The sequence below is a fragment of the Schistocerca americana genome, chromosome 1, assembly GCF_021461395.2.
Source record: "Schistocerca americana isolate TAMUIC-IGC-003095 chromosome 1, iqSchAmer2.1, whole genome shotgun sequence".
Classification (NCBI taxonomy): domain Eukaryota; kingdom Metazoa; phylum Arthropoda; class Insecta; order Orthoptera; family Acrididae; genus Schistocerca; species Schistocerca americana.
In genome coordinates, this window is record NC_060119.1 from 617,327,272 (window position 1) to 617,339,756 (window position 12,485).

The following is a 12,485-nucleotide window of genomic DNA, read 5'->3' on the forward strand; positions in this document are numbered from 1 at the left end:
ATCCTAACATTTAATTTTCTTTTTTGTATGATAATATGATGTTAATGAGATGAAACTAATGAAAGTAAGAGGACATGAATTGGTGACTGGGAAGCAGGCTACAAGGATGGGTAATTCTGGTTAAATTTCAAATCAGTTGCATTGCAAAAGATGCAACAGTGATCAGGAGAATTTGCTGACTCAATGAAATTTCTGTTGTTAAAGTGAAGGTGAAGCAGTTTGGATTGTTTAGTTCACAAAGTGCTTTATAGTGGAGTGGTACCCACATATAATTGTAAATAATGAAGAATATTTGTGTAGTGAACAGCTTCTTACTTGTATATATGACCAAATGTTGAAAAGCCTTTAACACTGTTAAAATTTATTTGAATTGTTCAGTGTCAGAGCATTGTATAAAATGTGCTTTGTTACTGATATTAAACTGCAATTCAAATAAACTTTGTGACTGACAGATTGCAGTGGAGGGAGACATTGTTACCAGTGTGCAGCCAGTAATGCTTGATGAGTCTTTGCACTGCTTACAGCACCTGCAACACTATAAGCATGTGGTGCTCAAGAAAGTATTACTCCATGACTCACAGAATTCTCAATCACAGTGTTATTTTAATCCAAGTGTATATCTTTCAGAGCAAATATTCTCTTGCTACTGGACTGACTTCTGAGCAACCCTGCCCTCCAAGGCCCCCCCCCCCCCCCACACACACACAGAGGGAGGGAGGGAGAGAGAGCAGCAAAGGGCAAGGGTAAAGTCCTCATATAGTGTCATGAATAAGGTCAATTGATAAAGCTTTTGATCTGTAAGTAGCTGTGGAAGGATCTATTTAGCTCTAACAGGGGGTAAGGATTGGTGCTAACGGAGCAAAGCTGAAGCGTACTGTGAACTTTCCTGTAATGAGAATACAAAATGAAGTAGCCTCTTGGTCTCTGTCTGTTTGCATGATTGTACTTCCAGCATAAAATATATTTGCTTCTGTTGGGATGTATTTATTTGAGAACAGACTAGACTGGTATACATTATATTCATGCTTATAGTGTGAAAATATTTTCAGACTTATTGCTGCTAGTATTCAAATATCAGAGTAATAAAAAGCAACTAAATTAACAAGTCCTCAGCATTTTCCTTTATTAATTCTGAATATATAGTCTTAATATCTTAGCAACCATCAATGGAACATAGTATTTCAATTTCTTCATAGTTTGTGAAAAGTGTGGGAAAATGTTATGTAACTAATTTCTTAGCATTGTGCGTGTGTGTAAACTGTGTACACACAATCTATGGAATGATTTTCACAGTATGATGATGATGATGATGATGATGATGATGATGATGATGATGGTGGTGGTGGTGATGACGACTACATGGGCTGTAAATGTTAATGACTGTTGTAGATTGATTTACAGCACAAAAATGAGTTACATGTATTCTTATCTAAAACCTAATGTGTTTGTACTATGCGTTTGGTTCCTGTTACTTTTTTTTTAAAAAAATTAGAAGGTTGATCTCCTATATTGTTCAAATGGTTATGTGGTGGTTGATGTGGAATGGAAGTTTGCCTATATAGCAGTCATTTCAACTTCTTATGTGCTTATCAGCATCTCAACGTGGTGTCTTAAAAGGATGTAGCAATATGTCCCCGTAATTGTTGTTACATGTGTAACTGTGTGGAAAGCACAGTTCGATATGTTCTGTGTATAGAAAAACAAAGCTATAGGATGTTCCTGGCCTCTGATGCTCTACCAACAGTAGTGGAGTCTCAGACCTATTAAGGAGACCTTGGCTTGGAATAAAATAATGAACTCTTATTTTCCACTAACAAAATTACAAAAAGAATTGGTTTTATCATTGTACTAAGTACGAATACATCCACAGTACTTAGTGCTTTCTGCACATGTGTTTTAACTTTGATTAAAGTAATGCTTATTATACACGCAATTCTGCTTAACAGACATGTTATCAGCATTTCAAACATCCTTAATCATTGTTTATGGTGCATCAGTATTACGCTGTTCATGAAGACACTGTTTACTATGAAATAATTTTCTGTGGTAGTAATTAGCTGATTGATATGTATATGTTATGATCAAAGCCTGAAATTGGCCAAAGGGCGAACTGGTCAACTAAGTCATGATGTGGCCAATGTCGTTTCAAATTGGGCAGCAAGTGTCCAATCTTTTCCTGATTTTGGGATTCAGCCGGCTAGTTCGTAAAGGGGCTGGGACCAATCGACCAAACTGTGAAGAAACACACAAAGCAGATTTGCTTGAACAGTTTCAAATTGTATAAGTCAGGAAACAGCCAACATTGCTGTAAATTGACTGGCCACTGTCTGATCTTTTCTTGTGTTTGAGATCTGGCTGGCCAGTTTCCGAAGTGTTTAGACAGATTGGCCAGAATCGGAAAGTAAATAAAGAGTGGATGACTATGTATAATTTCAGGCTGTATGCAATCTGTTTATTTTATCAATCTCACTAACAAAAAGTATAAACTTGATACAATCTATTCACTTTATAAATCTTCTCTAATACAACCAATATTCACTTACTACAACAACAAATTAAGCTCTTATGGCATTTGCAATTGCATAGTGTTTTCTTGGCAATGGCCTTGCCGCAGTGGTTACACCGGTTCCCATGAGATCACCGAAGTTAAGCACTCTCGGGCATGGTCGGCACTTGGATGGGTGACCATCTAGGCCGCCATGCGCTGTTGCCATTTTTTGGGGTGCACTCAGCCTCGTGATGCCAATTGAGGAGCTACTCGACCGAATAGTAGCAGCAGCTATCACGTGCAAGGGACAGTTAACACTGAAAGTGAGAGAAGTGCTGCCTACTACACATTGTTGAGTGATCATAGCATGCACTGCGATATAGCCAGAGATTTCCCAGCTTATGTGCAATCACATCACATTTAAGCCAGGAATCTCCAGCCAGTTTACAAAATGCTTGGCCAAAGTCAGACGTATGCCAATTCTTTTAAGTAATCGGACTTTGACCAATCCTCTTGGCAAGAGTGCGAAATGACTGTCCAATTCACTATTTGGCGGCCTTTGGGCTTTGGCCGTAACATATATATGTTCGTCAATGAGATTTCCAAAACTCCCAGGGAAGAAGACCTCTACATTAGTTTGAAACTCCAATAACAGTTGTTATCATCATTATATTCTGTATTGAATTAGTCATTAATCTATTGTAGATTAATGATTTTCAATATCTTCCATCATCACACCCTTGTTAGGCCGGTATTACACTATCATATTTATTTGTCAAGTTGATATGTCAAATATTTATGTCAAAGAAATTTGATGGTGTAATAGGGAACTTTGTCAAATGTCACCTGTCATCAAATAAATATAATCAAATCTCAGGCCTTGCCATAGATTTGATCACAAAAGTTGTTCATCTTCTGTTCACTGCAGTGTGAAATGTAACCGCAGGAGTGCTTGCGTCGCCACAGCTATTTGACATCTCTGTAGTGTGTTTGTAAATATGGCTTCAAAATTGGTGTGCTTTTTTTTTTTTTATTATTATTTTTTTTCATAAACTTGCCTCGACAAGGTTGGGGGTGAGCAAGGGGCACAGTGCACTATTAATTATGTGTTGATGGTCAAGTGCAATATGCTGCAGGCGACTTCATGTCCACAATCACAGATACAGCCATTCACCTCTACATCTGGAAACATCCAGGCAGCTTTTCAGCAAGCCGGAATTGAGAATAGAAAATAAAAGAAATTCTTTCTTAGCTTTCCATTCTACTATGTTTATTCTTGAACTCTAGATGCCACAAGTTAAAAAGCGCATCATCTGTTTCGTACTTTTTATTAATTTTGTAGTTGTTGGGACACTAATTCCATTAATTAAATTATTCACAAATAAAAATAGGTCTTATCACGCAAATAGTATACTAAACATTTATTTAAATTCACATATTTCCCCTTCAGTGCTTTATAAATTGCTTCACACCTCTCAGGAATTTTTTTGGTTAATGTAAAATGTTATATTTGAATGCTATATTGTAAACTAGAGTAGCTCTCTCTCCTGTGTCAAGAAATCCCAGTGTTACAGTTTGCTTATCTTCTGCACATATAGCATTTCTCAAAAGAGTATTCTCTTTTGTAATGTGAGAACCCACTTTACTGAGCAATACTGAAACACATTCTCATCATTCATAAGTATTTTACGTCTTCCACAAGCATCTCTCGTAACACATTTTGCTGAATGCTTTTACTATATCTATGTAATACCTATGGCTTCATCCAAGCGTGTTTTCTTTTTTTCTGCCGCTTTTCTTCCAAATACACACACAGTGCAATTGTGGCATTAGCAACTTCAGCACATAATAAGAGATTGTTGTCCGCCATCTTGAAATTTGATAAAAAAAATATGACGACAGTGTAGTACCCCTTTTTAGCACCACGTCAGATATCTTTTCAAACAAATTTGATGAATATTTGATCACATCTTTGTCAAAGAAATATGATAGTGTAATACCGGCCTTAGGGAATTACACTGCTCAAAAGAATCATGGGAACATTACTCTGAGTGTCTGCCTTACTCCATTGAGCAATAATTCAGGACTTGGTATATTTATATATACATTTATCTTCCAGAATTTAAGTACTCAACCAAACATCACAACATTCTTGTTCGTTTACATAGAAAGAACTGAAATGTCCAACAGATGTTGACAATGAAGTGCAAACAATCATTCATCTCGTCACCCTGGATGCTTTTCATTGGACTTTGAGAGTTACAGTAACTTGTATGCCCTTCATGAGCATTTATCACTATCTGATGCTTATGTGGCATGCTCTGCGTAAGTCTATAGAGATCACCCTGTGGTGTCCTTTCCCAATCTTCAATGAGAGTCCATGATAATTCTTGGAGACTGCGTGTGGAATAGGACTGGCACAAATATGTCTGTCGGGCAAATCCCACATGTACATGACGGGGTTTACGTCAAGACTCGCTGCCGGTCATTCCATTACTCCAGTGTCCATGCTTCGCATGACATCGCAGTTGACGCCTGCTACATAGGCCCTGGCATAGGAATTAGAGCCCACCACCATATGCAGCAGTGACCACATGGTGCAACAGGTTGTGTTCAATTTTTCGCCAGTGACCAAGTTGCCAGTTGAAATGGGAATGACAGAACTGAAGGCGAACTGCAAAATATTGTTGTGACAAATGGGGTACTTGAGTACTTGAAGAGGTCATTGGGGTAATAAGGTCCTTTCTCATAACCTGTTCATTACAGACTAATTGGACGCAGTGGTCCTTCTGAGATAGTCTTGCAGTCCTCTGGCGGTATCCATACTATGCCGCAATGCACAAATGACCAGATATCAATCTTCACATGAGGTTGTAATGCATTGGCGACCTTGCTGAACTCATCGTGTGTACTGACCTGTCTCCCTGCATCATGTCCACAACCTATGGGTTGCACATGGAGACGCGTTGGCATCTCCACCAACATAACGGAAATTCCATCCTTTTTGGATCAGGCAGACGGCCCTTGCAACTTGCACTGCATTAAGATGCCACATTGCATGTGTTTGTTTGAATACAGTGTTCACAGATGACAACTACCATCTGTGTGTCTCACTAGAAAACACTGGGACACCAGTACTTACTTTCTTCTGATGGATCACCTGACACTTTAATGCATAGCAAAGGCTATAGATGATGAATGATTTTAATTGTCGCATACATTGAAAGCAAGGTTCTCAAGACATGCAATAAGACCACAGGCACCGCTACATCAAAATATTTTACAAAATACATAACACTGTACTGTCAGTGATAATGTTATATATTCTGTTACTGGTTTCAGTCTTAAACGATCATCAACGGCAGCTGCACAACATAAAAAAGTGTATAATGTGACAATGTAAACAAAATACGATCAGAACAGGAAAAACCATTAAATTAGTGGAAATACTCACAAAAATTATTGCATATCTATCTCATGTCATACGTGCTTTGACATACGTTACTACTGAAAACCATAATTGCCAATAAAAATGAAAAATTTTAACAAGATTACAATATGGCCTGTTGACAAAAGGGGCAGCATTTGATGAGTAGCAATGCAAGTCAAAGATGACAGTCTTGACCAAATCACAATTCTGCACTTGATTGATATTACATGAAAACATTAATAAAATAAATAAAAAGTAAAAGAGTAATGGGATTTATGAATGTAAGAATATACAATATTTTACGCTCCATTCAAAAATGTAAGCATGCAAAATACAAGCTACAGAACGATCCATGAAATTACAATCAGTCAAGCCTAATCTGTCAAAAATACACATTAAAGTAAATTAATTAATATTAAGGAAATACAGTTTTTAGGAGTGAAGGAAAACAAAAGGAACGTAGAATATCTAGATGTAAAACATCTAAAATGTTATGCAATCTAACCATTTTATGTTTTATTCATTACTTACTTATTTTTGAAGAAACATGGTATACATCTGAACTGTTACACATTAGTCAGAAGAATATGTCATCCGATGCCTAAACAATTACAAACTGTAATTGAAATGCCATTTATAACACGGATAAAAAATTAATAGAGAGATATGGTATGATAAGAAGTCAAAGGAAAACATATATGTAAAATGGCCCTGTAGGTGAAAAAACCAGGAAATGGGCAGTGACAGGGAGGGGGGACACAGTTGAAATAAAGGGGGGGGGGCATAATTGAGGAGAGTTGTAGTTTAAAAAGGTCCATTCAAATATTTGAAACTGTCAATAAAATTATTTAAGAAACTTGTTTTTGAGTTCCACTAGCTTATTGAGTTAGAAATATATGTGATCCAATGTCTACACAATCACAAAATTTAATTGAAATTCCGTTTATCATGCAGATAAAAACTAATAAAGACATGTGGTATAACAAAAAAGTGTAAGTAAAACATATGTTTCAAAATGTCCTGTAAGTTAAGAAACAAGAAAGTGGGTAATGGCAAGGGGGAGGAGGGCATAGGAGAAATAAAAAAAGGGAGAGAGATGTTGATACATAGGTTTCTTAATTCATCTGAACTGTTTATTTCTATGATAGTCGTTATTTTTTAATAAACTTAGATAAAACACAGTTCGCACAATTGTGTAACTGCACAAGGCCTGACATCTCTGCTAGAAATAATTCTTTTTTTTTTTTTTTTTTTGGAGGGGGGGGGGGGGGGTTGATGCGCAGTTCATATTTGAGCTATGAACATGGGCTAAAAAGTTTTTGGTTTCGTCTGGACAGGCAGCCATTTGTGTAACTATTCAAACATCTCAATATTATGAAAAAGAAAGTTGCTATTCACTGTATAGCGGAGATGCTGAGTCTCAGATAGGCACAACAAAAAGACTGTCTGAATACAAGCTTTCAGCCATCAAGGCCTTTGTTGAAAATAGACCAAAACACACACGCGCGCGCACACACACACACACACACACACACACACACACACACACACACACACGACTGCAGCCTCTGGCAGCTGAAGCCACACAGCAAGCAACAGCAGTAGTGCATGATGGGAGTGGCAACTGGGTGGTTGCCAGTTGCCCAGTTGCCATTACTATCATGCACTGCTGATGTTACTCGCAGTGTGGATTCAACTGCCAGAGGCAGCAGTTGTGCGTGTGAATTGCTTTTGCATCTACATCTACATGGATACTCTGCAAGTCACATTCAAGTGCCTGGCAGAAGGTTCATCGAACCAACTTCACACTTCTGTATTATTCCAATCTCGTATAGCGCACAGAAAGAATGAACACCCATATCTTCCCGTACGAGCTCTGATTTACCTTACTTTATCGTGGTGATGGTTCCTCCGTGTGTAGGTTGGTGTCAGCAAAATATTTTCACATTAAGAGGAGAAAGTTTGTGATTGGAATGTCGTGAGAAGATTCTATCGCAACGAAAAACGCCTTTCTTTTAATGATTCCCAGCCCAAATCCTGTATCATTTCTGTGACACCCTCTCCCATATTTCGCGATAATACAAAACATGCTGCCTTTCTTTGAACTTTTTCGATGTACTCTATCAGTCCTATCTGGTAAGGATCCCACACTGGGCAGCAGTATTCTAAGAGAGGACGGACAAGCGTAGTGTAGACAGTCTCCTTAGTAGGTCTGTTACATTTTCTAAGTATCTTGCAAATAAAACGCAATCTTTGATTAGCCTTCTCCACAACATTTTCTATGTGTTCCTTCCAATTTAAGTTGTTCGTAATTGTAATACCTAGGTATTTAGTTGAATTTACGGCTGTTAGATTAGACTGATTTTTCGTGTAACCAAAGTTTAACGAGTTCCTTTTAGCACTCATGTGGATGACCTCACACTTTTCGTTATTTAGGGTCAATTACCGCTTTTCGCACCTTTCAGATATCTTTTCTAAATTGTTTTGCAGTTTGTTTTGATCTTCTGATGACTTTATTAGTCGATAAACGACAGCGTCATCTGCAAACAACTGAAGATGGCTGCTCAGATTGTCTCCAAAATCGTTTATATAGATAAGTAACAGCAAAGGTCCTATAACACTACCTTGGGGAACGCCAGAAATCACTTCTGTTTTACTTGATGACTTTCCATCAATTACTATGAACTTTGACTTCTCTGACAAGAAGTCACAAATCCAGTCACATAACTGAGACTATATTCCATAAGCACGCAATTTCGCTATGAGCCGCTTGTGTGATACAGTGTCAAAAGCCTTCCGGAAATCCAGAAATACGGAATCGATCTGAAATCCCTTCATGTGAATAAAGAGCTAGTTGTGTTTCACAGGAACGATGTTTTCTAAACCCATGTTGACCGTGTGTCAATAGACCGTTTTCTTCAAGGTAATTCATAATGTTCGAACACAATGTATGTTCTAAAATCAGTGTGTGTGTGTGTGTGTGTGTGTGTGTGTGTGTGTGTGTGTCGTTTATTTTCAACAAAGGCCTTGATGGTCGGAAGCTTGTATTGTGACAGTACTTTAGTTGTGCCTATCTGTGACTCAGCATCTCTGCTATATGGTGAGTAGCAACTTTTGTTTTCATCGCATTGTTACATTCCATCCTGGATTTTCCATTATCCAAATGTCTGTCTTACTGTAACTATGTTGCAGGATATTAAGCCCAGGCAAAATCAATTAACTCCTTTTGCAGAAGATTTTAATTGGGTATGGCACCTTTTATAAGGGCACTGGTTTGGATTATGTGCCAAACAAAAAAATTTTTGGGGAGGTTTTTGAATCAAGCAATTTCCGTATTTTAAACTTGCACAAATTGATTCAAACTTTGCACTAAGGTAATTAAATGGATAAAGTATAAATGAAATTTCTTTTTTCCAATAGTCATTATCCATGAACCATGGACCTTGCCGTTGGTGGGGAGGCTTGCGTGCCTCAGCGATACAGATAGCCGTACCGTAGGTGCAACCACAACGGAGGGGTATCTGTTGAGAGGCCAGACAAACCTGTGGTTCCTGAAGAGGGGCAGCAGCCTTTTCAGTAGTTGCAAGGGCAACAGTCTGGATGATTGACTGAACTGGCCTTGTAACAATAACCAAAACGGCCTTGCTGTGCTGGTACTGCGAACGGCTGAAAGCAAGGGGAAACTACAGCCGTAATTTTTCCCGAGGGCATGCAGCTTTACTGTATGATTATATGATGATGGCGTCCTCTTGGGTAAAATATTCCGGAGGTAAAATAGTCCCCCATTCGGATCTCCGGGCGGGGACTACTCAAGAGGATGTCGTTATCAGGAGAAAGAAAACTGGCGTTCTACGGATCGGAGCGTGGAATGTCAGATCCCTTAATCGGGCAGGTAGGTTAGAAAATTTAAAAAGGGAAATGGATAGGTTGAAGTTAGATATAGTGGGAATTAGTGAAGTTCGGTGGCAGGAGGAACAAGACTTCTGGTCAGGTGACTACAGGGTTATAAACACAAAATCAAATAGGGGTAATGCAGGAGTAGGTTTAATAATGAATAGGAAAATAGGAATGCGGGTAAGCTACTACAAACAGCATAGTGAACGCATTATTGTGGCCAAGATAGATACGAAGCCCACGCCTACTACAGTAGTACAAGTTTATATGCCAACTAGCTCTGCAGATGACGAAGAAATTGAAGAAATGTATGATGAAATAAAAGAAATTATTCAGATTGTGAAGGGAGACGAAAATTTAATAGTCATGGGTGACTGGAATTCGAGTGTAGGAAAAGGGAGAGAAGGAAACATAGTAGGTGAATATGGATTGGGGGACAGAAATGAAAGAGGAAGCCGCCTGGTCGAATTTTGCACAGAGCACAACATAATCATAACTAACACTTGGTTTAAGAATCATGAAAGAAGGTTGTATACATGGAAGAACCCTGGAGATACTAAAAGGTTTCAGATAGATTATATAATGGTAAGACAGAGATTTAGGAACCAGGTTTTAAATTGTAAGACATTTCCAGGGGCAGATGTGGACTCTGACCACAATCTATTGGTTATGACCTGTAGATTAAAACTGAAGAAACTGCAAAAAGGTGGGAATTTAAGGAGATGGGACCTGGATAAACTAAAAGAACCAGAGGTTGTACAGAGATTCAGGGAGAGCATAAGGGAACAATTGACAGGAATGGGGGAAATAAATACAGTAGAAGAAGAATGGGTAGCTTTGAGGGATGAAGTAGTGAAGGCAGCAGAGGATCAAGTAGGTAAAAAGACGAGGGCTAGTAGAAATCCTTGGGTAACAGAAGAAATATTGAATTTATTTGATGAAAGGAGAAAATATAAAAATGCAGTAAGTGAAACAGGCAAAAAGGAATACAAACGTCTCAAAAATGAGATCGACAGGAAGTGCAAAATGGCTAAGCAGGGATGGTTAGAGGACAAATGTAAGGATGTAGAGGCCTATCTCACTAGGGGTAAGATAGATACCGCCTACAGGAAAATTAAAGAGACCTTTGGAGATAAGAGAACCACTTGCATGAATATCAAGAGCTCAGATGGAAACCCAGTTCTAAGCAAAGAAGGGAAAGCAGAAAGGTGGAAGGAGTATATAGAGGGTCTATACAAGGGCGATGTACTTGAGGACAATATTATGGAAATGGAAGAGGATGTAGATGAAGATGAAATGGGAGACATGATACTGCGTGAAGAGTTTGACAGAGCACTGAAAGACCTGAGTCGAAACAAGGCCCCCGGAGTAGACAATATTCCATTGGAACTACTGACGGCCGTGGGAGAGCCAGTCCTGACAAGACTCTACCATCTGGTGAGCAAGATGTATGAAACAGGCGAAATACCCTCAGACTTCAAGAAGAATATAATAATTCCAATCCCAAAGAAAGCAGGTGTTGACAGATGTGAAAATTACCGAACTATCAGCTTAATAAGTCACAGCTGCAAAATACTAACACAAATTCTTTACAGACGAATGGAAAAACTAGTAGAAGCCAACCTCGGGGAAGATCAGTTTGGATTCCGTAGAAACACTGGAACACGTGAGGCAATACTGACCTTACGACTTATCTTAGAAGAAAGATTAAGGAAAGGCAAACCTACGTTTCTAGCATTTGTAGACTTAGAGAAAGCTTTTGACAATGTTGACTGGAATACTCTCTTTCAAATTCTAAAGGTGGCAGGGGTAAAATACAGGGAGCGAAAGGCTATTTACAATTTGTACAGAAACCAGATGGCAGTTATAAGAGTCGAGGGACATGAAAGGGAAGCAGTGGTTGGGAAGGGAGTAAGACAGGGTTGTAGCCTCTCCCCGATGTTGTTCAATCTGTATATTGAGCAAGCAGTAAAGGAAACAAAAGAAAAATTCGGAGTAGGTATTAAAATTCATGGAGAAGAAATAAAAACTTTGAGATTCGCTGATGACATTGTAATTCTGTCAGAGACAGCAAAGGACTTGGAAGAGCAGTTGAATGGAATGGACAGTGTCTTGAAAGGAGGATATAAGATGAACATCAACAAAAGCAAAACAAGGATAATGGAATGTAGTCTAATTAAGTCGGGTGATGCTGAGGGAATTAGATTAGGAAATGAGGCACTTAAAGTAGTAAAGGAGTTTTGCTATTTGGGGAGCAAAATAACTGATGATGGTCGAAGTAGAGAGGATATGAAATGTAGGCTGGCAATGGCAAGGAAAGCGTTTCTGAAGAAGAGAGATTTGTTAACATCCAGTATTGATTTAAGCGTCAGGAAGTCATTTCTGAAAGTATTCGTATGGAGTGTAGCCATGTATGGAAGTGAAACATGGACGATAAATAGTTTGGACAAGAAGAGAGTAGAAGCTTTCGAAATGTGGTGCTACAGAAGAATGCTGAAGATTAGATGGGTAGATCACATAACTAATGAGGAAGTATTGAATAGGATTGGGGAGAAGAGAAGTTTGTGGCACAACTTGACCAGAAGAAGGGATCGGTTGGTAGGACATGTTCTGAGGCATCAAGGGATCACCAATTTAGTATTGGAGGGCAGCGTGGAGGGTAAAAATCGTAGA

The 12,485-nt window shown here is 38.6% G+C and overlaps 1 protein-coding gene and 1 pseudogene across 6 annotated transcripts in view; both read left to right on the forward strand.

Annotated features, from left to right (window-relative positions):
• LOC124607350 (broad-complex core protein isoforms 1/2/3/4/5-like) overlaps positions 1-12,485 on the forward strand; it is a 331,766-nt gene that overhangs the window by 156,752 nt on the left and 162,529 nt on the right. The gene's annotated exons all lie outside the window — the stretch shown is intronic.
• On the forward strand, positions 2,596-2,713 carry LOC124560030 (annotated as a pseudogene).